Here is a 22,953-nt window from a genome sequence, read left to right as displayed (position 1 = left end):
TCGAAGAAAGTAGGGAAAATCACTAGACCATTCAGGTATGACCTAAATCAAATCTCTTATGATTATACAGTGGAAGTGAGAAATAAATTTAAGGGACTAGATCTGATAGAGTCCCTGATGAACTGTGGACGGAGGTTCGTGACATTGTACAGGAGACAGGGATCAAGATCATCCCCATGGAAAAGAAATGCAAAAAAGCAAAATGGCTGTCTGGGGACGCCTTACAAATAGCTGTGAAAAGAAGAGAAGCGAAAAGCAAAGGAGAAAAGGAAAGATATAAACATCTGAATACAGAGTTCCAGAGAATAGCAAGGAGAGATAAGAAAGCCTTCCTCAGGGATCAGTGCAGAGAAATAGAGGAAAACAACAGAATGGGAAAGACTAAAGATCTCTTCAAGAAAATTAAGAGCTACCAAGCGAACATTTCATGCAAAGATGGGCTCGATAAAGGACAGAAATGGTATGGACCTAACAGAAGCAGAAGATATTAAGAAGAGGTGGCAAGAATACACAGAAGAACTGTATAAAAAAGATCTTCATGACCAAGATAATCCCAATGGTGTGATCATTCACCTAGAGCCAGACATCCTGGAATGTGAAGTCAAGTGGGCCTTAGAAAGCATCATCACTACGAACAAAGCTAGTGGAGGTGATGGAATTCCAGTTAAGCTATTCCAAATCCTGAAAGATGATGCTGTGAAAGTGCTGCACTCAATATGCCAGCACATTTGGAAAACTCAGCAGTGGCCACAGGACTGGAAAAGGTCAGTTTTCATTCCCATCCCAAAGAAAGGCAATGCCAAAGAATGCTCATACTACCACACAATTGCACTCATCTCACACGCTAGTAAAGTAATGCTCAATATTCTCCAAGCCAGGCTTCAGCAATACGTGAACCGTGAACTTCCAGATGTTCAAGCTGGTTTTAGAAAAGGCAGAGGAACCAGAGATCAGATTGCCAACATCCGCTGGATCATGGAAAAAGCAAGAGAGTTCCAGAAAAACATCTATTTCTGCTTTACTGACTATGCCAAAGCCTTTGACTGTGTGGATCACAATAAACTGGAAAATTCTTCAAGAGATGGGAATACCAGACCACCTGACCTGCCTCTTGAGAAACCTGTATGCAGGTCAGGAAGCAACAGTTAGAACTGGACATGGAACAACAGATTGGTTCCAAATAGGAAAAGGAGTACGTCAAGGCTGTATATTGTCATCCTGCTTATTTAACTTCTATGCAGAGTACATCATGAGAAACACTGGGCTGGAAGAAGCACAAGCTGGAATCAAGATTGCCGGGAGAAATATCAATAACCTCAGGCATGCAGATGACACCACCCTTATGGCAGAAAGTGAAGAGGAACTCAAAAGCCTCTTGATGAAAGTGAAAGAGGAGAGTAAAAAAGTTGGCTTAAAGCTCAACATTCAGAAAACTTAAGATCATAGCATCTGGTCCCATCACTTCATGGGAAATAGATGGGGAAACAGTGGAAACAGGGTCAGACTTTATTTCTGGGGGCTCCAAAATCACTGCAGATGGTGACTGCAGCCATGAAATTAAAAGATGCTTACTCCTTGGAAGGAAAGTTATGACCAACCTCGATAGCATATTCAAAAGCAGAGACATTACTTTGCCAACAAAGGTCCATCTAGTCAAGGCTATGGTTTTTCCAGTGGTCATGTATGGATGTGAGAGTTGGACTGTGAAGAAAGCTGAGCGCCAAAGAATGGATGCTTTTGAACTGTGGTGTTGGAGAAGACTCTTGAGAGTCCCTTGGACTGCAAGGAGATCCAACCAGTCCATTCTAAAGGAAATCAGTCCTGGGTGTTCATTGGAAAGACTGATGCTAAAGTTGAAACTCCAGTACTTTGGCCACCTCATGCGAAGAGTTGACTCATTGGAAAAGACTGGTGCTGGGAGGGATTGGGGGCAGGAGGAGAAGGGGAGACAGAGGATGAGATGGCTGGATGGCATCACCGACTCGATGGACATGAGTTTGAGTGAACTCCGGGAGTTGGTGATGGACAGGGAGGCCTGGAGTGCTGCAATTCGTGGGGTCGCCAAGAGGCGGACACAATTGAGTGACTGAACTGAACTAATACGTATAATTATGCTTCCAGATCTTTTAAGTTACAGAAATTCTGGAATGAAATAAAATGAAAATAAATTTGAAGAAAATAAAAATAACCCTTCTGCTCCACAAGGTTATGGAGTTTTCACTATCATTGCTTATTTCCTGACCAAAGGAATGGGTATGTGGATAGAATTATGCATACATATTCATGAAACTAAAATTTCAGGACACACAGGATTAAACTCAACATGCTACAAATGAAAAATAATTAGGTAATATACTAACAACAAAATGTATGCTAAAGAAAGTGAAGTTGGTCAAAATTTAATAGGGTAATTATTTCTTTCTCTTCAAGACCGTTATGCTTTGTATGCCTTGTTTTCCTGTGCATGGACATTGTAGAAAACTCATAAGTGCAGTAAGAATATGTAACTTAGAAGCCACATATAAAGTAAGTTCTGTATTTTTTGTGTGTGTGTATGTGGTGTTCAACTGAAAAACTTGAAATGTCCTTTTGCACAGGTATTTTCCCCATGCCTAAAGATATTCTGGCAGCTTCCCGACTTCGGCTAGCCTTTCCCTTCTGTCTGGACACTTACAAGGTCTACCGAAGCCAAGATACCATTTATGCGGTACACATGCCCTCTACCACACGGCAAACTCCAAACCAGGGGTTACATGAAACAAACCCCCTAATTAACCCAGTCCTTTAACTTCCAAAACTGAATGTGTATGTACTTACTAAATAGGTTTGGTTAATGATTTCCTTACAAACAGGTCCTAGGATATTAACCAGTCTTATTTACCTCATTTTAGAAATAAAGGATGATATAGATAATATACCCAAGATGACCAATTTATGCTGTAATTTTTCAAGTTTACATTACACAAAGACTTTGAAAAGGTTATTTTTTAACAAAATTAAAGCACTTCACTTTATTTTAAAGCACTTCACTTTAAAGAACTTCACAGTAGCCCAAAAGAACACAATCTAATTTAGGTTTTAAAAAGAACATAACATTTACTCACCACCAGGACTGCAACAGACATGAAGAAGTTATATACACCTATCCTCAACAAGTATATTGTCTACTGGGCAGTCACCCAGATTCTTTTAGCAGGGTTAGCAAAATTACACTGCCTTTCAGGGCTAGACAGGGAATCTAAACAGGTGAGCAGCTCTATCTAAGGGAGAACATACTAGATAGAACTACTACAGAAAGCTTGGTCTTGCCTAAAGTAACTCTAAACCAACTTCAAACAAAATATATCTCCCAGTGAGAGAGACAGACTACACTGCAAGATATGTTCAACTGCCAATCAGATAAAGATTGAAAAAAAGTTCAAAATGGTATAAAGAATCTAGACCTCAGCCACAGTTCTGACAAGAGTTTACACTGCTGTGACCTTTCTGGGTAGCCGTCTAGTAATATACATCAAAACGAAAAATATGCATTTCCTTCAACCCAGTAACTAGACTCAGAAAGTCACCCTAGGGACTTCCCTAGCGGCCCAGTGGCTAAGACTCCGTGCTCCCAGTGCAGGGGGCCCGGGTTTGATCCCCAGTCAGGGAACTAGATCCCACATGCTACAACTAAGGTTCACATGCTGCAACTAAGACACGGCAGAGTCAAATCAATAAATATTGAAGAAAAAAAAGAAGAAAGCTACAGAAAGTTGCCCTAAAGGCCACCAGCACGCGACATTGTACATACAATGCATACATATTAAATTTAAACACTAGGCAATCTATTTAAACAATCTAAACACCCAGCAATAGGAAAAACTATTAAATTATGGTGCACACATTCAATAAAATACCAGGAAACTAAAGGATGGAGTAAATACAAACATACTGACCTGGAAAGCCATCATGGACCTTGGTTTTTAAGCACACTCCATGTGTTCAGTCGCTAAGTCGTGTCCAACTCTTGCAACCCCATGGACTGCAGCCCCCCAAGCTCCTCTGTCCATGGGATTTCCCAGACAAGAAAATTGGAGTGGGTTGTCATTTCCTCTTCTGGGGGATCTTCCTGACTCAGGGATTGAACCCATGTCTCCCGCATTAGCAGGCAGATTTTTTTTTTTTTAACCACTGAGCCACCTGGGAAGCCCCTTAAACATACTATGACCAAGATGCCGCCATCAGCCAAGCTCCCAGTGCTACTTCTGGTCACACCTGGAAGAAGGACTCCAAGACCCAGCCTGAGAAGGGCTGGCTACTATCAGCGGTGTGGGTCTTCTGAGAAACACTCAAAGAAAGTCAGTCTACAGTCAACTTGTCAAGCAGAAATAAACACAAGCCGCCCAGCAACCTATGGCAGTTACAGGATTAATAAAGTAGACCCTCTGGTCTACACTGAGAAGCTTACACAGCTGAATATTCACTGCACATCCAATATGGGAGAGTTTCAAATTGCAACCAAATAAATCTGGAGAAAGGAATGGCAACCCACTCCAGCATTCTTGCCTGGAGAATTCCATGGACAAAGGAGCCTGGTCAGCTACAGTCCATGGGGTCACAGTCGGACATGACTCACAACTGAGTGACTAACAGACAAACCCAGCAAAGAACTGGCAATGCTGGTGATGTTTATGGCACAGACTGGTCACTGCCACCCAGAACATCTAGACAACTTTCCTCAAGAACCAAAAGACCTTCTCTCCTACGCTGTCCTGAATGTAGACCTCCCAATAACATCTTGCAAAGCTCTGACCTCACCAAGAACCTCATCAATCCATCAAGGCTGCCAGAGTTCTTTTTTGAACCTCTATGATGCCATGTAAGCTTCTAAGACTTTGTACACTCATTTTGTGACTGATGAGAATAAAGGTGCAAAAAACAAGAATACAGTGAATGTGTATTGCAGAATTGCACACACACATGTTAAGGGGCAGCAGTGCAACTGCAGCCAAGATATCTCTGGAAGTGGTGACTAAACTACAGAAGAAACAAGTGAAATGATGCCAAGACCATCAGTCAGTGTTATCACAACTGTACGCTTCTCTAAGGTCACCGAAGTATGAGTAGCTGCCTTGACATTCCTCCAAGGGCAAGATGAACAAGAAGAACAGGGCAAGGACTTAGAGTGCTAATGCTGCATGCCTCGGGGAGAGGCTCCGAACACAGGACAAGAATGTTACCAAAGTACTTCAAAAACAAGACAAAAGTTACAACTGTTAACTTCTCAATGATCCATTCAATTCAGGAGCTCCAAAGATTTGCAGAAAAACCACTAAAGCAGCTGAAGAGTTATAAGCAAACTTCTGAAGTGAAGATACTGCTCATGAACTTCATCTCCAGACTGGCAAGAATTCACAAGCTCTTTCTGTCCCATTGTGCACAGGTTTCTGCAGCAGCACCAAGAGGAGGAACAAGACCCTTCTGTTTGCATTACCGACTTCTCTGCACCTGGTAGTCCCAGAGACCCCTGAGGTGCTGCTCAGGACCACGCCACCCATTCTGTCATGACAAGAACTCTGGGGAAGTCATGACAGGAGGAAGCAATGCCCTGAGAGAGACAACAGCTCAATGACTGAAAAACTTCCTGAAGACTTGGCCCAGTATAAAATACACTCTTGACCTCTCCTAGAACTCTGATTCAGTTCTTCTGAAAACTGAATCCTCAGGTATCACAGAAGGAACTCCAGGGTAAGCCTACAGAGGCCTCAATAAAATCAAGGGTGCAAGAATATGGAGACTTAGATGCTAAAGATTACATTCCAGGAACTGAACTTCTGAAAGCTGAGGAACAGAACGCTGAGAACCATCTGGATAGGTGGGGAAATACCAGGCTCAGTGAAGAGGAAGCTGATGTAAATGGGGGGTGTGCACCACTCCTTTGATGAAGAACAGCTAGAAATCTCCAAGAAACTGAACAAGCTTCATGGAGGAGCCAGAATGTCCAGTCCAAAAGTAATTGCTTCTTCAGTGAAGAGCAGCTGGTGCTACAGGATAAACTTCTGAAAAACGAAAAAAGCAGTAACTTCCAAGCAAATTTTCCATTCCAGGGAAAATGCTAAACTTGTGTTATTAATCTGAATATTAGTGAATTAAGATTGTTCATTTGCATTTAAAAGTCCAGAAGCACTATTTTTTGAAAATCACCCCAAAAAAAGTACACTTGCTGAACAATGACTGGTTTGATCCCACTTTAAAAACTCTGTAATACAAAACTGAATCCTAATATGCAGATTTTAATTAACAATGAAGCAACATTGGTTTATCAATTGTAACAAACAGAGTATGTTAATGAAAGATGTTATTAATAAGGGAAAATGGAGTGTGGGTGATATGAGAACTTTCTCTACTAGCCACACAATTTCTGTAACTCTAAAACTGCTCTAACGAAGCCTTAATTTTTGTAAAACCTGCATGTGTTAGATGGATTTGCAAATAAACATTTGCATATGCAAAGAGAGAGGGAAAGCTCTATATCAAATTTGTTAGCAGTGGTTTCCTACAGAGAGTAAGGAGCATAAGGAAGAATTTTTACATTATGTATCTCTCAACTGTCTATTGAGGGCCTGTTATTGAGGGCCTGGGTGCTGAAACCAGACTGTGTGTGCTCAGCCGCTCAGTCGTGTCCGATTCTATGTGACCCCATGGACTGCAGCCTGCCAGGCTCCTCTGTCCATGGGGATTTTCCAGGGAATTCTACTGGAGTGGGTTGCCAGGCCCTCCTCCAGGGGATATTCCCAGCCCAGGGATCGAACTCAGGTCTCCAGTATTGCAGGCAGATTTTTTTTTGACTGAGCCACCAGGAAACCAGACTGCATGGACTCAAACCCCAGCTCCATCACTAACTATCTGACCAACTCAGGCAGCTAATCTCTCATTGCCTCCAGTTCCCTCATGTGCAAGTAGGGACAACAGTTTGTGTACCTGTACTGAGCTGCTGCAGACATTAAATGACTCACTGCCTGTAACATGTAGACTGGAAAACTATCTGGTCCGTAATAAGTGCTCAATAAATAGTGTCCACCACCAATAAGCATCTATTGTGTTCAATAAATAGTGTCTACCACCAATAAGCATCTATTATGCCTCATTAAAAAAAAAAAAAAACCTTGACTGGTAAAACAAACAAGGAAAACTTGGTTCATCAAGCCCCTTCTAGTGAAATCTTCAATACAGAAAATACAATGTATTCAACTGCCAAATAAAAATGAGTATTTAACAGACTGCAAACCAATATTTGGCAATATAAGCCCATTTACACAGAAATAATCACCAATAGATTCTACAAAGATAATCATAAAAACAAACCCTTGATTTGTGTTGTGATTTTTGCTGTGATTCTATTTACTTTTTCCTTTACATTTTTCTGACTCATTTTAACTTTCTACATTGAATATGTGTTGTTTTTAATAAAGTAAAGGAGTTGGCAAACATTTTCTTTTGAAGGCCAGATAGTAAATATGTTTACCGTTTACAGGCCACTCAACTCGCACCACAAAAGCAACCAGACAAGACCTAAATGAGAGCATATGGCTATGTCCCATTGAGTATTTAATTTACAAAAACAGGCAGCGGGTAGGACATTGCCCACAAGCTGTCACGTTTGCCCACCCCTGAAATAAAGAGGGAAACAAAACTGTGTTCATTTTGGAAAACAAAAAGAAAGTGCATCTGCTAAACTGACACTGTTGACTGGGGGGAAGGGACTTGTTCATTCAGTAATATATACAAGAGTAGGGACAAAAAAAATCAACTTTTTTATTTAGGCTCTGGAAATTCTCCTTCTCATCCTTAGTGCCCCAGTAAGAGAAAGCTTGCTAAGGAGCCTAAAGTCTGAATGGGTACACATGCTAGTAGCTAGGCAATTACAAATACAGGCAAAAAGAAATACCTTTCGTATTTATATAGATTTGAAATTTCTTCAAATGTCATAATAATTCACCACCAGTGGCTGCCACCACAGGGCCTTAAGTCCCAACTAACTGATGAAAAGGATTTTGGTTTTGGATCAGGACTGTCAGCACGGAAAAATTTATGAGAAGAGATGAAAACATCTATGGACAACTACCAGCACTAGAAGTGAAATTTCTATGAGATAAACATGAGGAGTGAAAAGAATCAGGAATGAACCATCTATGAAAGTCTAACAGAATTACAGTCAGAGGGTGGCAAGACGAGACACGCAAGTGGCCTTTGGGAGGACACTTCAAACTTCAAAAAGTTTCTGATCTTCGCCCCAAAAATAAAGCTTTGGATTGGAAGAAACTATTTTCAACATTTCACTTGGGAAGCAATTTGAAATGTTATGACAGATTTCTCGGAGTTTTAAAAGGTTTCTTTGGAGGATGGACGAAGGGCTGCTTTGGGAGGAGATGCGATGGGAACAACCCAGGGCTGAGGAGTCCAGAGTCTAAACATAAAGACGTTAGCAGACCCCTCTGCTTAAAAAACACGCCGACCCTGCACCACAGTCCGCGTGCCGGGTACGAACGCGGCGGGACCCGTGCACCTTTCTACCCGCGACCGCGCCAAATTGTTAAGCCCCAGCGGCGAACGAAAACAAGGTCCAGAGCCAGGGGCGCCCGCAACGAGCTCCGGCACAGACGCCCAGACCCGCCGGACCGGTGAGCAGCCGCCTCGAGGGGCAACAACGACACACCGGGCCCAGGACCCGGTCCGGCCAAGCCGCCTGCGCGCGGGCAAACGCCGGTGAGGGGTCTTCCCGCCGCAAAAGCCGGATCGGGGCCCGAGCGGAGCCCACCTCTGAGTGCGACCGGCGGAAACCCGGAAGGGTGATCCGGGGCCGAGCGGACCCGGGGCTGGGAGGGGAACGGGACCGAAGGAAGCCGGGGACCCTGGGCCGGGGGAGCCGTGGCTGAAGGGGACCCGGGGCGGCGGGACTCGGGACTGAGGAGATCCGAGGCTGGGGGAACCAGACTGCAGGGAGCGGAGGCTGAGAAGATCCCGGGGCTGAGAGGATCCCGGCGGAGGGGGCCGGGGACTGAGGGACGCCGGCCCGGGGGTAGGAGAAGGGGACCGACTAGCGCGCTTCTCGCTCGCCCCGCTGCCGGGACACCTGCCCTCAGCCCTCGCCCCCGCCAGCCCAGCCTCCCTCCCTAGTACCGCGCTCCCACTCCAGAACCTCACCAGAGCTCGCCGCCGCCTCGCCGCACGTCTCGAGCTCCTCGGAACCGCGGCCGCTGGAAGTCCAGAGGAGCGGAGGTGGCGCCCGCTGTCGCCGTCGCTGCCGCCGCCGCCGCCGCGACCCAGCGTCCGGGAGGCTCCTACAGCTGCCGCCGCCGTGACGCTAATCACACGAGGCTGCCCTAGCCAATGAGAAGGCGCCTCGTGCGCAGCCGCGCTGGTCGAAGCCGGAAGCGTCCCCTGGCCGCTCCCGGACCTGGAGCAGCTTGGGTGGGTCGGGAATCTAGCGGGAGGCGCCGAGCACCCGGGGACACGGAAGTCCCTTAGCTGCCCTCCCACCGGAAACGGGAGCGTGTGCAGCGGAAGAGGCGTGGCCGCCCTGCTCAGGACGCTTCCCGGTTTCTATGGATACGGCCCGCAAGCTGCGGTCGGAACCGAAACGAGGGATTGCTAGACACAGTCGGAGGCGGCTTCAGACCTAAACGCGAAGCGTCTTGCGACAACAGTGATTGCTTTTTATTACCTCACGGAGACACTACCATTTGTGCCTCATGACTTCCAGAAAACGAATGTGAGCCCGCTCCTCTTAAAAGTATAAAATTCAGAGCGATTCTAAAAATGTTTCAGTGTAATAGCAGGTCAGAAACTAATTCAGCAATACTGTGTCCATTTGCCCAAAACGATTAATTTCTACTTGTTTCAGCCGAGCTTTAACTTCTTTAAACCCAAAATCTGCCTACATACTTATTCTATAACAAAACAAAGTGTAGAAGTTGGCCGGTGTAGAAAATGTTTTCTTCACATTCAGTGCTCTGAAGAGGTTATATTGCCTTAACTGTCAAAAATCTTGTTATACTAATTAAAGGAAAGCCATAAGCTTTCAAGGACGCCCATGCCCCAGGCTTGTCCATCCTGAAATTGAGTGGCACCTTGTGAGGCTCCCAGGCATGGAGGCCTCGTTTTTATATCCCCCATTCCTTGTAAGCAAGACTCTACCCTCCACGTCCTTCCGGAGTTCCAAAGGGCAGATTTGAACTGTTGCTAATCAAGGGAGGAGACGCCAAGAAACCACCTGAGGCAAGATTAAAGGGACCAGAGGAGTTTAGCTAGATTAGGAGACCACGTGAGACCCTGCAGGGCTTCCCTCCTAGCTCAATCGGCAAAGAATCTGCCTGCAATGCAAGAGACCCAGGTTCGATTCCTGCGTCAGGAAGATCCCCTGGCGAAGGAAAGGGCAACCCACTCCAGTATTCTTGCCCGGAGAATCCCATGGACAGAGGAGCCTGGCAGGCTACAGTCCATGGGGTTGCAAGAGTCGGACACACTTAACAACTAAACCACCACCAGTATGAGATCCTGTACACACCCTAATCTTGTCAACAACCCCCACCCTTGGGAAATATTGCTGTATAAATGCATGCATGCTCAGTCATATCTGACTCTTTGTGGCCCTGTTGACTGTACCCTCCCAGGCTCTTCTAAGACTCCTTATCAAATCCTCCTGGATAAGAGGGCTCTCACCCAACTATGCTGGCACCCTGATCTTGAACTTCTAGCCTTCAGAACTATGAGAAATAAACTTACGTTGTTTATAAGCTTTAAAAAAAAAAATCTTCCTGGGTGGGGACACATTTTCTCAAGGCCTGCTATATCTGCCTTTGCCTGGCAAAATAATAAAGCTATCCTTTTCTACTTCACCCAAAACTCTACCTCTGAGATTCAATTCCCCAATGGGGTATAGAGAAGCTGAGCTTTCAGCATCACTCCCTGGGACCATACCAAGAGAAAAAACAAAGGAAACTGGAAAAGCATCACAGATCTCATATCAAAAGACCTAAGGTCTGATACATAAGGGAAAATGTTTATAATAGAGAACTCTTCAGCCTGGAAGTGTAAAATCGTAAAAGTGATTAAAGTTACTAAAATCAGAAAAAGCATGAATAAGATGGTCTTAATACTAGTATTTTAGAATACTGGTATTAAGTCTGCCCAGGTAAGCTTGAAAAAAGCCAACAAGGACTTCCCTGGTGGCTCAGTGGTAAAGAATCTGCCTGCCAATGCAGGAGATACAGATTCGATCCCTGATCTGGAAAGACCCCCACACACCAAGGAACAACTAAGCCCATGTTCCACAACTACTGAGACTGTGCTCTGGAGCCCAGGAGCTGCAACTCCCGAGCCCTAGAGCCCATCAGATCAGATCAGTCGTGTCCGACTCTTCAAGCCCCCATGAATCGCAGCACGCCAGGCCTCCCTGTCCATCACCAACTCCCGGAGTTCACTCAGACTCACGTCCATTGAGTCAGTGATGCCATCCAGCCATCTCATCCTCTGTCGTCCCCTTCTCCTCCTGTCCCCAATCCCTCCCAGCATCAGTCTTTTCCAATGAGTCAACTCTTCGCATGAGGTAGCCAAAGTACTGGAGTTTCAGCTTCAGCATCATTCCTTCCAAATAAATCCCAGGGCTGATGTCCTTCAGAATGGACTGGTTGGATCTCCTTGCAGTCCAAGGGACTCTCAAGAGTCTTCTCCAACACCACAGTTCAAAAGCATCAATTCTTCCACAATGAGAAGCGTGTGCACCACAGCTAAAGAGTAGCCCCTGCTTTCCACAACTAGAGAAAGAGCTCCCGAGGCCAGGAAGATCCAGCACAGCCAATAATAGAATACATAAATAAATTTAAAAAAAAATTTTTTTAAAGCAGACAACCTTATACTTATACAGCACCTCAGAAACAACGCCAGTGTGTCTGCACAGCAAATTTGACTTACAGAAGGCAAAGAGAACTGGGGCCTCAGGCTTAATGAGAGGTCTACTGAGGACAACAGAGCTACATAAAGACGAGATTGTTCAAAGACTTCAAACTTTGTCTGCATTCTTCTCTAGGTGATTTTGTTTTGACAAACCAAAGCACTTTACTCTGGAGCAGTCCTTGCCCTGCTGAAACATATGAAAAAGAGCCTTATCATTTTCCCCCCAAGATATACCTCCCATTCTATCATTATGGTCCCGCCCCCAGATCACTGCTGCCAGTTCCTGATGCCCCCCAAAGATGAAACAAACCCCACCATTTCTTCAGAATGCTCACACCTTCTCAGTCAATGAAGACATTGTCACCATCCCCAACCTGAAGGACTGTCCGTGAATGGGTTCACCCATATCTCTTACCTAAAGGTCACCATTAAATGTCCCAAAGCAGATTTTTCACGTCTCTCTTGCCAAATGCTCTTCAGTTCCTAACCTTTGTATATTGTCTTCTAAGTAGTCATGCAAAAACCAAAGGGAATTCAGTCAAACTCTGCATCCTCCAGTGTCAGCTGCATCTTTAGAATGTGGGTTCCCTCCATCCTGAAGGTGTCCCACTTCTCCTCAGGAGGGTGGAGTACCTCCTCTCAGCAGCACCCACAAAAGAGTCCCTTCCCCACCCACTCCCCATCCTAGTCACCGGTGACCCAACACTGCCCAGCAGCACAGCTAGTCGGATGTGGTCATCTGTACAATGACCAGATGCTGCTGACAGAGAGGCGCATCACTGGGTAACATTCACAATCCAGGTGCGGTCACTCCGTGACGAGGTATCAGGGGTGCCACGGGGTGCAGCTGAAATGGTGACAATGGACTTGCTCTGAGGACAGCCTCAGCCTGCATTGTGATCTGCAGGTCAACAGCCAATGAGAACTGAGAGGTCCCCAAAGTGAGCAGCAAGTGAAGGTGCAGCTTTCAAATTCTGAAGCATAAAGAAAATACTCTAGACCGCATAGTGAATTTAACTTTGCGATCCCAGTTGGTTTTATTTTTTGGGGGGGGAGAGGGGGAGCAAAGTTTGTTTCCTTCTCCAATAAAGAAAAGAGAAATTATTTCATTTATTATTTTTTAATCAAGGCAATTGCTATTTTTAAGAGAAAAAGAAAAATTGTTTTACTAGTGACAATCAAAATTAGCAGTGTTCTTCGAAAGAACTTTTCAAAGTCTACAGCTTTTCCAAAAAGAAAAATTACAAAAGGAAATTTACGCTTCATTATTACAAAATACCTAAAACCAACCTAAACTTTTCTTTTCTCTTCCAATATCTCTAAGCTTTTGAAAGATAAACATCAGAACTAAGGGGAAAATCTGGACAAAGTGGGAACTGGACCATGAAAAAGAGAAACCAGGAAAAAAAGAGCAAGAAATGTCAAACCATCCCTGTGTTTGTCCCATATATATGTTGTAGAAAAGAGAAAATGTATTTATACCCTTTTAAGTACTATGGTGGGCCTAAGGAGTAAACAGAGATAAGACATTCACAAGAGAAAAACTTACAAATTTAATATTTTTACATGTACACAGGAGTCTTCAGAAAGAAAATGAAGACGTGAGAAAGTCATTAGAGTCAAAAGCTTATATTCCTTTTTACACAACAAAGAATTGCGGTGATGCCACAAGGCGAAGGGGCTTTGGTGAGGGGCAGCAAATTGGGGTGACCCAACAGTGCCCTGCAGCACAGCTAGCTGGAGGTGGTCATCTGTACAAATTGGGGGACAATACCTAGGAAATATGCTGCAGGAACTCGTGAAAGATCAGGCTCACTCTAGTGGGGTTCTCACTACAGGTCCATTTTGGTTTAAGTCAGCTCCCAGTCGAAGGAGATTCTTCAGAGTCATCACATTGTACACAGTAAACTTATACAAAGTTTAATGTCAATATCTCTCAAGAAAACTGGGAGACAGAAAAATAAAAGAATGTTCTCTTCTGTTATAAGGAGATATCTTTTTCATGGGAACTGTTAGGAGACCTGCTTTTAGGTAGAAAGGGGGAGGGTTGGGACTTCCCTGGCTGTCCAGCAGTTAAGTTAATGCAGGAGGCATGAGTTTGATCCCTGGTCAGGGAACTAAGATCCTGCATGCCAAGCAGTATAGCCAAACAAATTTTAAAAATAAATTTTTTTAAGAAGAAAGGGGGAGGGAGCATAAAGAGCCCTTCCTGTATCCCAATTGTCTTCAGCTCACAATAATAAATACACCAAAGAGGCATACTTTGGGGTTATGTATTCAGGGCCTCTTAAGTGTAGGACCAACGGTCAAAAGCAGGCAGCTAATCAGACTTTGAAGCATTGGGATTCAATGCTGTTAACTGCTTTGAAACTAATTTACAGCAGAATTAGAGAGAAATACATCAATATCCATATTCTGGCTTGTTGTTCAGTCGCTGAGTCATGTCCAACTCTTTGTGACCCCATGGGCTGAAGCGTACCAGGCTTCTGAGTTCTTCACTGTCTCCCAGAGTTTGCTCAACAAACTCATGTCCATTGAGTTGGTGATGCTGTCCAACCATCTCATCCTCCGTCGTCCCCTTCTCCTTTTGCCTTCTTCTCCTTTTCTAGAATCAGGGTCTTTTCCAATGAGTCAGCATCAGGTGGCCAAAGTATTGGAGCTTCAGCTTCAGCATCAGTTGTTATTCTGGCTTAATTGTTATTAAACTGATCTCAGATACCTATACTGATAAAAAATAAGAAATCACATTCATCTTAGATTTGCAAGTTTCCAAGGAGTCCATTTCAAATGCTCGGAAAAACATCACAACACCCTAAACTCTCATTTGTGCCACATGGTGGTCATGTTTAAAACTGAGGATAGACAGCAGTATAAACATTCTGGTAATCGTGTAAATTACATTAACGACTTCTCAAGCACAGGTTAGGTAACATGGCTCTGGGGAAGCAGCATCGTTACCAGTGAGCTGCTGACTCACCGCTCAGCTATGGCCCATGTGTTAGCTCTTGCTCAGCTTTGTATCATCACCAATGAAAAGAAGATGCTTGCTACTACATTTTTTTTTAATGGACAGAAAGAAAACACACAGCTTTGTGGAAGTGCTTGACACTGGGGAGAGGTAGAAGATAGGTCTGAGAACTAAGAAGGCTTCACCTTTATCAGTAATATTTCATTTCTTCTATGTGAAAAAAGCGAAAGCAAAAGACAAAAGTGTTTAATGTTTATTAATCCTGGGTGCTGTGGCTGTCTATTAGCATCTTTTCAGAATATCTTTTGGAGTTTGTTAAAATAGGCTTTTAAAATAAAATGTGAAGATAGGGAAAGATTAAAGGCAAGAGGAGAAGAGGGCGGCAGAGGATGAGATGGTTAGATAGCATCACCGACTCAATGTGTCTGAACTCGAGCAAACTGGGGGCGATAGTGGGGGTGGGGGAGCCTGGATGCTGCAGTCCATGGGGTCCCAAAGAGTTGGACATGACTTAGCAACTGAACAAAAACAAAATAGACTTTATTGAAATATATTTTACATACAATAAGATGCACCAATTTTTTGTGTACAAAAGGATTCCCCCGTCATGTTAATGAACATACCAAAACCTCATTTATTTACTTTTTTTTTTTTGGTGAGAACCTTTAAGCTCTACTCTCTGATTTAATTTTGATTATACAATTCAGGGACTTTGCTGGTTGATCCAGTGGTTAAGATTCTGCCCTTCCAACGCAGGGGATATTGGAAGGGGAACTGAGATCCCACATGCCACAGAGTGCGACCAAAATAAAATAAAATAGTGTCCTCAGATTTTGGTAATGTCAATGAAAACATAATCAGTCGATCTAAGAAAAAAATTGGAAAATTTATTCCAGACAAATTTGAGGACTATAACCTGGGAAGAGCATCTCAGAAAGCTCTGAGAACTGTCCCTCCCACTAGGAGTCAAGACATAGCTTATTTAAGACATTTTTGAGACAGAGGGCTGTACATTAAATGACATACTATTGATAGTTTGCCAATTCCAGACTGAAGTGCCATCGTAGTGGCTCATGTGACCCTTTACAAGATCAAGAAGGAATGTTATCTCTTGAGGAGTTATCTATTGGTACAGGGAGAATGTTGCTGTTTATGGCTGAGCAGGTATTTCTGCTTATAGGGGAGCTTCAGTTGATGCCTAAGGCAGACACATAATGCGCAGTGCAGAGAGGTGAGGTCAAGGGGCAGATCATTTTATGTTTAACTTTTTTCTTGTTATAAATATGATTTTTGTTTTTACTGCAACTTGAAACTTCAGTCTTGCAAAAGTAAATCATGGGAATTCATCGAGAAGCCGTCTCCCAGGCTGTCATTCTCACTGGAACACTGAATAAATGCTACTGTGCTCACAGCTCACATTTTTGCACTTGTTTCCAGTCCACAGTTAGAACCATCTCATTAGAGTTTTAATTTGCCTTTTCCCGATGACAAATGACATTGAAACTTTATCGCATACTTATTGGCCATTCTTTTCTTTCACAAGGTATCCGTTCAAATTCAAATCTTTTGCCTGTTTAAAAAAAAATAGATTGCCTTCCTCCTTATTATTGAATTGTAACAGTTCTTTGCTTACAAGTCCTTTGCTAAAATAAAAAGCAAGCAGAAAAAAAGTTTTTTTAAACTCTAGGGTTACATAATATTTCAGTTACAAAAGGCTGTTTACATGTAGTCTCTCATTTGCTGTGAGAATGCAAATAGATAAATAAAAGTTTTAATAACCATAAACACATGGTAACAATGTTGTGTTAGAAGGTACAGAAACTGAAAAAAAAAACAAAACAGGAAATGGAGGTGAAAATCAATAAAGAAAAAATTAGTTTCATAAGTAATTTAGAAGCAGCCGTTGGTTTAAAGTCTGTTTTTTCTGAAGGAAAAATTCAAGACAGCATCTGTTCTGCTTAGCAGCTCCTTAAGCAATCATCCCCCACGCAGAAAGCTGTGAACCAAAAAAAAAAAAAAAAAAAAAGAGCATTTGTTGCACTAAACTTTAAAATCTGTAATACAAAGTAGTTCATGTGCTAAATGCGTACTATGTGCTAAGTCACTTCAGTTATGTCCAACTCTTTTGACTCCATAGATTGTAGCCTGCCAGGCTTCTCTGTCCATTTGATTTCCTTAGGCAAGAATGGAGTGGGTTGCCATGCCTTCCTACAGGGGATCTTCCCTACCCACGCCTCTTACGTCTCCTGCATTGGCAGGCAGGTTCTTTACCACTAGAGCCACAAAGAACTTTACTAACCTTTAAATGTCTTGACTTTAAATGTTTGACTGTGTAGATCACAACAAACTGTGGAAAATTCTTCAAGAGATGGGAATACCAGACCACCTGACCTGCCTCCTGAGAAATCTGTATGCAGGTCAAGAAGCAACAGTTAGAACCAGGCATGGAACAACAGACTGGCTCCAAATTGGGAAAGGAGTACATCAAGGCTATATATTGTCACCCTGCTTATTTAACTTATATGCAGAGTACATCATGCTAAATGCTGGGCTGGAATCAAGATTACCAAGAGAAATATCAGGTATGCAGATGACACCACCCTTATGGCAGTAAGGGAAGAGGAATTAAAGAGCCTCTTGATGAAAGTGAAAGAGAAAAGTGAAAAAGCTGGCTTAAAACTCAACATTCAAAAAACTAAGATCATGGCATCTGGCCCCATCACTTCATGGGAAATAGATGGAGAAACAATGGCAACAGTGAAAGACTTCGTTTTCTTGGACTCCAAAGTCATTGAAGATGGTGACTGCAGCCATGAAATTACAAGATGCTTACTCCTTAGAAGAAAAGCTATGACCAACCTAGACAGCATACTAAAAAGTAGAGACATTACTTTGCTGTCAAAGGTCCTTCTAGTCAAATTTATGGTTTTTCCAGTAGTCACATATGGATATGAGAGCTAGACTATAAAGAAAGCTGAGTGCTGAAGAATTGATGCTTTTGAACTGTGGTGTTGGAGAAGAGTCTTGAGAGTTCCTTGGACTGCAAGGAGATCCAACCAGTCAATCCTAAAGGAAATCAGTCCTGAATATTCATTGGAAGAACTGATGCTCAAGCTGATGCTCCAATACTTTGGCACTTGATGCGAAGAACTGACTCACTTGAAAAGACTCTGAGGCTGGGAAAGGTTTAAGGCGGGAGGAGAAGGGGATGACAGAGGATGAGATGTTTGGATGGCATCACCGATTCGATGGACATGAGTTTGAGCAAGCTCCAGGCGTTGGTGATGGACAGGGAGGCCTGTCGTGCTGCAGTCCGTGGGGTTACAAAGAGTCAGACACAACCGAGCAGCTGAACTGAACAGAAATGTCTTGATGTACAGCTAAAATCAGAACTTATACCCAGCAGCTTATCAGGGTCATTTGATAAGAATTCTCTCATCAGCTTACAAGGATGAACCCTGGGACCTGGGGCTTACACTTTGGTAAAGTGACGACTTGCAGAAATAAGTTCCAAGAACTGGCATTTACTGAGGAGGGGACAGGACTGACCTGGAATTGAATTCCAATGCATGTGACCTGAGAGTCACTGAGGATTGAACTGTGTGGTTGGGGCTGTTCTCAGAGCTTGTTTCGCGGGCTCTTGTCCCTTTTCTGTTGCTTTAGGTTAGAAGTTAAAGCAAACTGGGGGGAGTAGGGGGATGTGGCAGAAAGACAAGATTCCTGCAGGATAAGTCCCCAGGCCCTGCAACGAGTCAGCCTCTCCCTTCCAACTTTCTCTGTTGAGCGATTTTATCAGCCCTGCCTGTGGGGCCTCTGACAGGCCGAAACCAGAAGGGAACAAAAGAGGAAAGGGTGAAAGAAGAGGGTGTGAGCACCAGGAAGGCTGGAGGTGGCACAAGGTGACCAGTTCAGCTCCGTCCTCACAGATAAAGAATCACTGCTTCTTCTTCCCAAGCAAATGGAGGAAAGAGTCAGAGGTTTTCAATCCTTTGTGCACAAAATCAACAACTGGAGGGCGTGTTAAGAATGTGGGATAAATTAGGTGTTTGGGATTAACATATACACACTACTGTATACAAAGCAGATAACCAACAAAGACCTGCTGTACAGGACAGGGAGCTCTAGTCAATGTGCTGTAATAATCTAAATGGGAAAAGAATTTAAAAAGAAATGAATATATATATATACACACATACACAAAATTGAATCACTTTATTGTACACCTAAAACTAACATTGCAAATCAGCTATACTCCAATATAAAACAAAAACTTAATTTAACCATATGTAAAATAGATAGCCTGCAGGAATTTGAGGTATGACTCAGGGAACTCAAATAGGGGCTCTGTATCAACCTAGCGGGGTGGGATACGGAGGGAAATGGGAGGGGGGCTCAAGAGGGAGGGGACATACGTATACCTACAGTGGATTCATGTTGGTGTTTGACAGAAAACAACAAAATTCTGTAAAGAAATTACCCTTCAAAAATAAAAATAAATTTAAATTTTTAAAATTTATTTTAAATAAAAAACCTTTGCCTATACAAGATCTTAAATGAATTTTTAATTAAAAAAAAATCAAAGACTCTCAGGTGAAAAATGGCTTACATACCTCTAGAAACTACGCTGCTGCTGCTGCTAAGTCACTTCAGTCGTGTCCGACTCTGTGCGACCCCATAGACAGCAGCCCACCAGGCTCCCCCTTCCCTGGGATTCTCCAGGCAAGAACACTGGAGTGGGTTGCCATTGCTAGAAACTATAAAAACAAAAATATTAGCTATACAGAAAATATCTGCAATATGACCATTGCTGATTTCTGTAAATGTACTTAGTCTTAATAAGAAAACTAGAAAACAGAAAGTGAAATAAAAAATCAAAGTTTTGGGGGCTTTTTGTTCCAGGCATACGTTTATTTTATTAAATCAGGTGTCAACCAACTTTCTCTAAAGGGCCACAGAATAAATACTTTAGGTCTTGTTGACTATAGAGTTTCAGTTCCAACGATTTGACTACTATTGTGGTACAAAAGTGCCCATAAACAACATGAAAACAAAAGAGCATGTTTATGTTCAATATAGTTCTTTTTTTCTTTCTTTATAGAAAGACTTTTTTTTCAATATAGTTCTTTTCTTTTCTTTTTTTTTTTATAGTTCTACTTATAAATATTGGGTGGGTAGGGAGGACGAATCACTGTTCCCAGAGATTCTGATGCATTAACACAGTAGGCTTCAGAAATCAAGATTTTTCTTTTTTTTGGCTGTACAATGTGGCATGTAAAATCTTAGTTCCCCGACTATGGATGGAACGAGAGCCCCTGCAGAGGAAGCATGGAGCACTAACCACTGGACCACCAGGGAACTCCCAGAAATCAGATTTTTGCCTGTCGGAATCTGGCAATTCTGATACCCTGGTCTCCTGCAGGCTCAGTTTCCCTGCATCCCTCTCTGTACTCAAAAGGACCGATAGGTACTTTCATGTTCTCTTGTCCCTGTCCTGAAATTCTGAACAGGAGGCCCACACTTCCATTCGACGCTGGGTCTTACAGGTTACATAGCTGGTGCCATCTGCACCCATGGACCGCGTTTTGATAAACATAGCAAGGGAGGTTAGCTCTTAGCTTTGAATCTCCCACTCCTGAACATATTCAGGCAATTATGTATAGACCTATCGGATTTTAAGTCTCATGGACAACCAGCATTCGAATAAAATCCCTTTGCACAATTTCTTACTTGGCAGTCTTGGGTCAGGGTTTCCAGGAATGTTTATTTCCAAAGGGAGAGCCCAGGGAGAGAGGCGGCCATTACTGCAGGAAGCGAACTCCTGGGGTTGGTTGTGGCAGAGGTCGGTAATTACTTGTGCAAGGAAGGAATAAAGAAAAAAAAAAGAGCGAAAGAGAGACTTCCCTCCTAGTGGTCCAGTGGTTAAGACTCCTAGCTTCCACTGCAAGGGGCTTGGGTTCAATCCCTGGCTGGGGAACTAAGATCCCACATGCTGTGGGTGGCACAGCCAAAAATAAAAAAAAGGAGAGACCTCAAAAATAGTACACGGGAAAAATATCACTGTCAGGCATTTGAGAAGGTCAAATTGGCCCAACAGAGGAAATAGATAAGCCTGAAATTCAACACTCTGGAGAAAACTTTGGTCATTGAAAGCTGGACAAAGTTGACATTTGGAACAAATTCTAATCTGATCTAATTTGATGAACCCGTTCAGCAGTGGATGTCAAAGGGTAGAGATGTGGACTCAGGCTGCCATAGTATTCTGTGGGAGAACCAGGAGAGAGGAGCTTTAGGACAGCTCATCCAAAGTTCACATTTCCCAGGGACTTCCCTGGTGGTCCGATGGTTAAGAGTCTGCCTTCCGATGCAGGGGACACAGGTTCGCTCCCTGGTGGGGAACTGATGCCTCAGGGCAACAGGCCTCGAGAGTCCATATGCCACAAATGGGGAAAAGCTGCAAGGAAGACCCAGAGTAGCCAAAAACACAAAGTTTACATTTCCCAGTCCATCGTTCACTCCTGGTGCAGCGTCAAGGATGCTCACTCCACAGGTTGGGAAACCAGAACCATGGCCATGAGTCAGTTCCACCCCAGACTGGAAAATAAAATCAGTACACATTTGAGTTATATCTAAAAAGCAAACTGCTTTTTCCACTATAATTGCCATTATAATTGAATAGACTCATCTCCACAGTCAAGTCCGGTTACCCAGGCTTAAGAGACTGGCTGGCCTTAAAGGAAAATACTGTGTTAGTTTTATCCAGAAGAGTCAGCTGATTATTCAACAGTGCTTGTTGGTTTCCTTCTCATTCACTCATAAGTGGCTTCAGGAAGGTATCAGTCATCAGGATTTTCAGTATCATTGTCATCAGTGCCACATCTATGCAATAATTATAGTAATAATAGCTAATACATTTATGGAGTATTTACTATGTGCTGAGCATTTTCTAAGCTATATATACACTCATGTAATCCTTAGCACAAGTCCTAACGTATGACTTAGCACCATTGCTCCAGTTTACAGATGAGGAAACTGAGGCCCAGAGAGCCTCCTTATTGTTTAAGGTCACACAGCGATGAAATAGCAGAGCCAGGATTCAACACAGGTGCTATGACTATGTAACCCAAGCACTTAACCTCCAGATTATGTAACAAAGGGCACCAAGCAGGGAACTTAGTGAAGCGAGGCAAACAGAGTTGTTCTCAAGGTTTGGGGAGTTACAGAGTCTTTGGAGAAGCTATAACCTTCAGAAAAATATATAAACACATATTTACAAATTTCCAGAGGACATCCCCTACTCCTGCAGGACCACATGTTGAGCTTTAGGACTCAATCCCAGGTTAAGAAAGCCTGCTCCAGACACTAGTTGCTTCAAAGTATACAGTGGTTATTGCTACCAAAAGACAAAAGGATTATTTAAAAGCTAATGGCTCCAGGGACTTCCCTGGTGGTCCAGTAGTTAAGACTCTGACCTTCTATTGCTAGGGGTTTGATCCCTTGTCAGGGAGCAAAGATCTCACACGCCACGTGGCAAAAATAAGCTAATGGCTCTGTGAATTGTAAACTCAGCAATAGTCAGACAACAAGCCTGACACTCCCACCACGTCACCAAATCCAAGAACTGGCTATTTTTAAATAACAAAGTTCAAGGCTTTTCATCAGCTGCCAAATAATTTCGAAATGGAAGAGCAGATCACTGCAATTTTTAGCATAGAACGTGATGCCTGGCCTGCATTGAGTCCTCAACAGGTGTAGACAGAGAGAAGAAAAGCAGACAAGGAAGACACAGAGAACTTGACGCTTCTTAGTGCTGAACCCAATGTGATTTCAAAAATATCATTCAACTTTTCTTTCTTTGTATCTTTTTTTTCATTCCACTTCTTTTTAATGGCATTCACTTGTTTGTTCACTTATATTCTAGACTCGTTGAGTATTCCCTTTGAAACAACGATGCTAGGGCCTCAAGGCTGCAAATTTAAAAGTTACTGTGGGGGCTGCCCTGGTGGTACAGTGGTTAGGACTTGGTGTTTTCACTGCCAAGGGCCTGGTTCAAT

The 22,953-nt window shown here is 43.2% G+C and overlaps 1 protein-coding gene and 1 pseudogene across 2 annotated transcripts in view; one reads left to right on the top strand and one right to left on the bottom strand.

The window, feature by feature from the left end:
- ADIPOR2 (adiponectin receptor 2) overlaps nucleotides 1–12,587 on the bottom strand; it is a 46,854-nt gene extending 34,267 nt beyond the window's left edge. Inside the window, exon 1 of one of the 2 annotated variants that reach the window (XM_059886144.1) lies at nucleotides 12,350–12,587. The gene's annotated coding sequence lies outside the window, so the exon portion shown is untranslated. Of the gene's footprint in view, nucleotides 1–9,183; nucleotides 9,346–12,349 lie in introns of those variants that run through there. The other variant, XM_005207230.5, reaches the window with a different exon arrangement.
- Nucleotides 4,212–6,188, top strand: LOC104972578 (protein SDA1 homolog; annotated as a pseudogene).
- Nucleotides 12,588–22,953: the final 10,366 nt, after the last annotated feature.

Source organism: Bos taurus, chromosome 5 (genome assembly GCF_002263795.3).
Source record: "Bos taurus isolate L1 Dominette 01449 registration number 42190680 breed Hereford chromosome 5, ARS-UCD2.0, whole genome shotgun sequence".
Taxonomy (NCBI): Eukaryota; Metazoa; Chordata; class Mammalia; order Artiodactyla; family Bovidae; genus Bos; species Bos taurus.
Note: the sequence above shows the minus strand (reverse complement) of the source record. Positions and strands in the feature narration are given on the sequence as shown.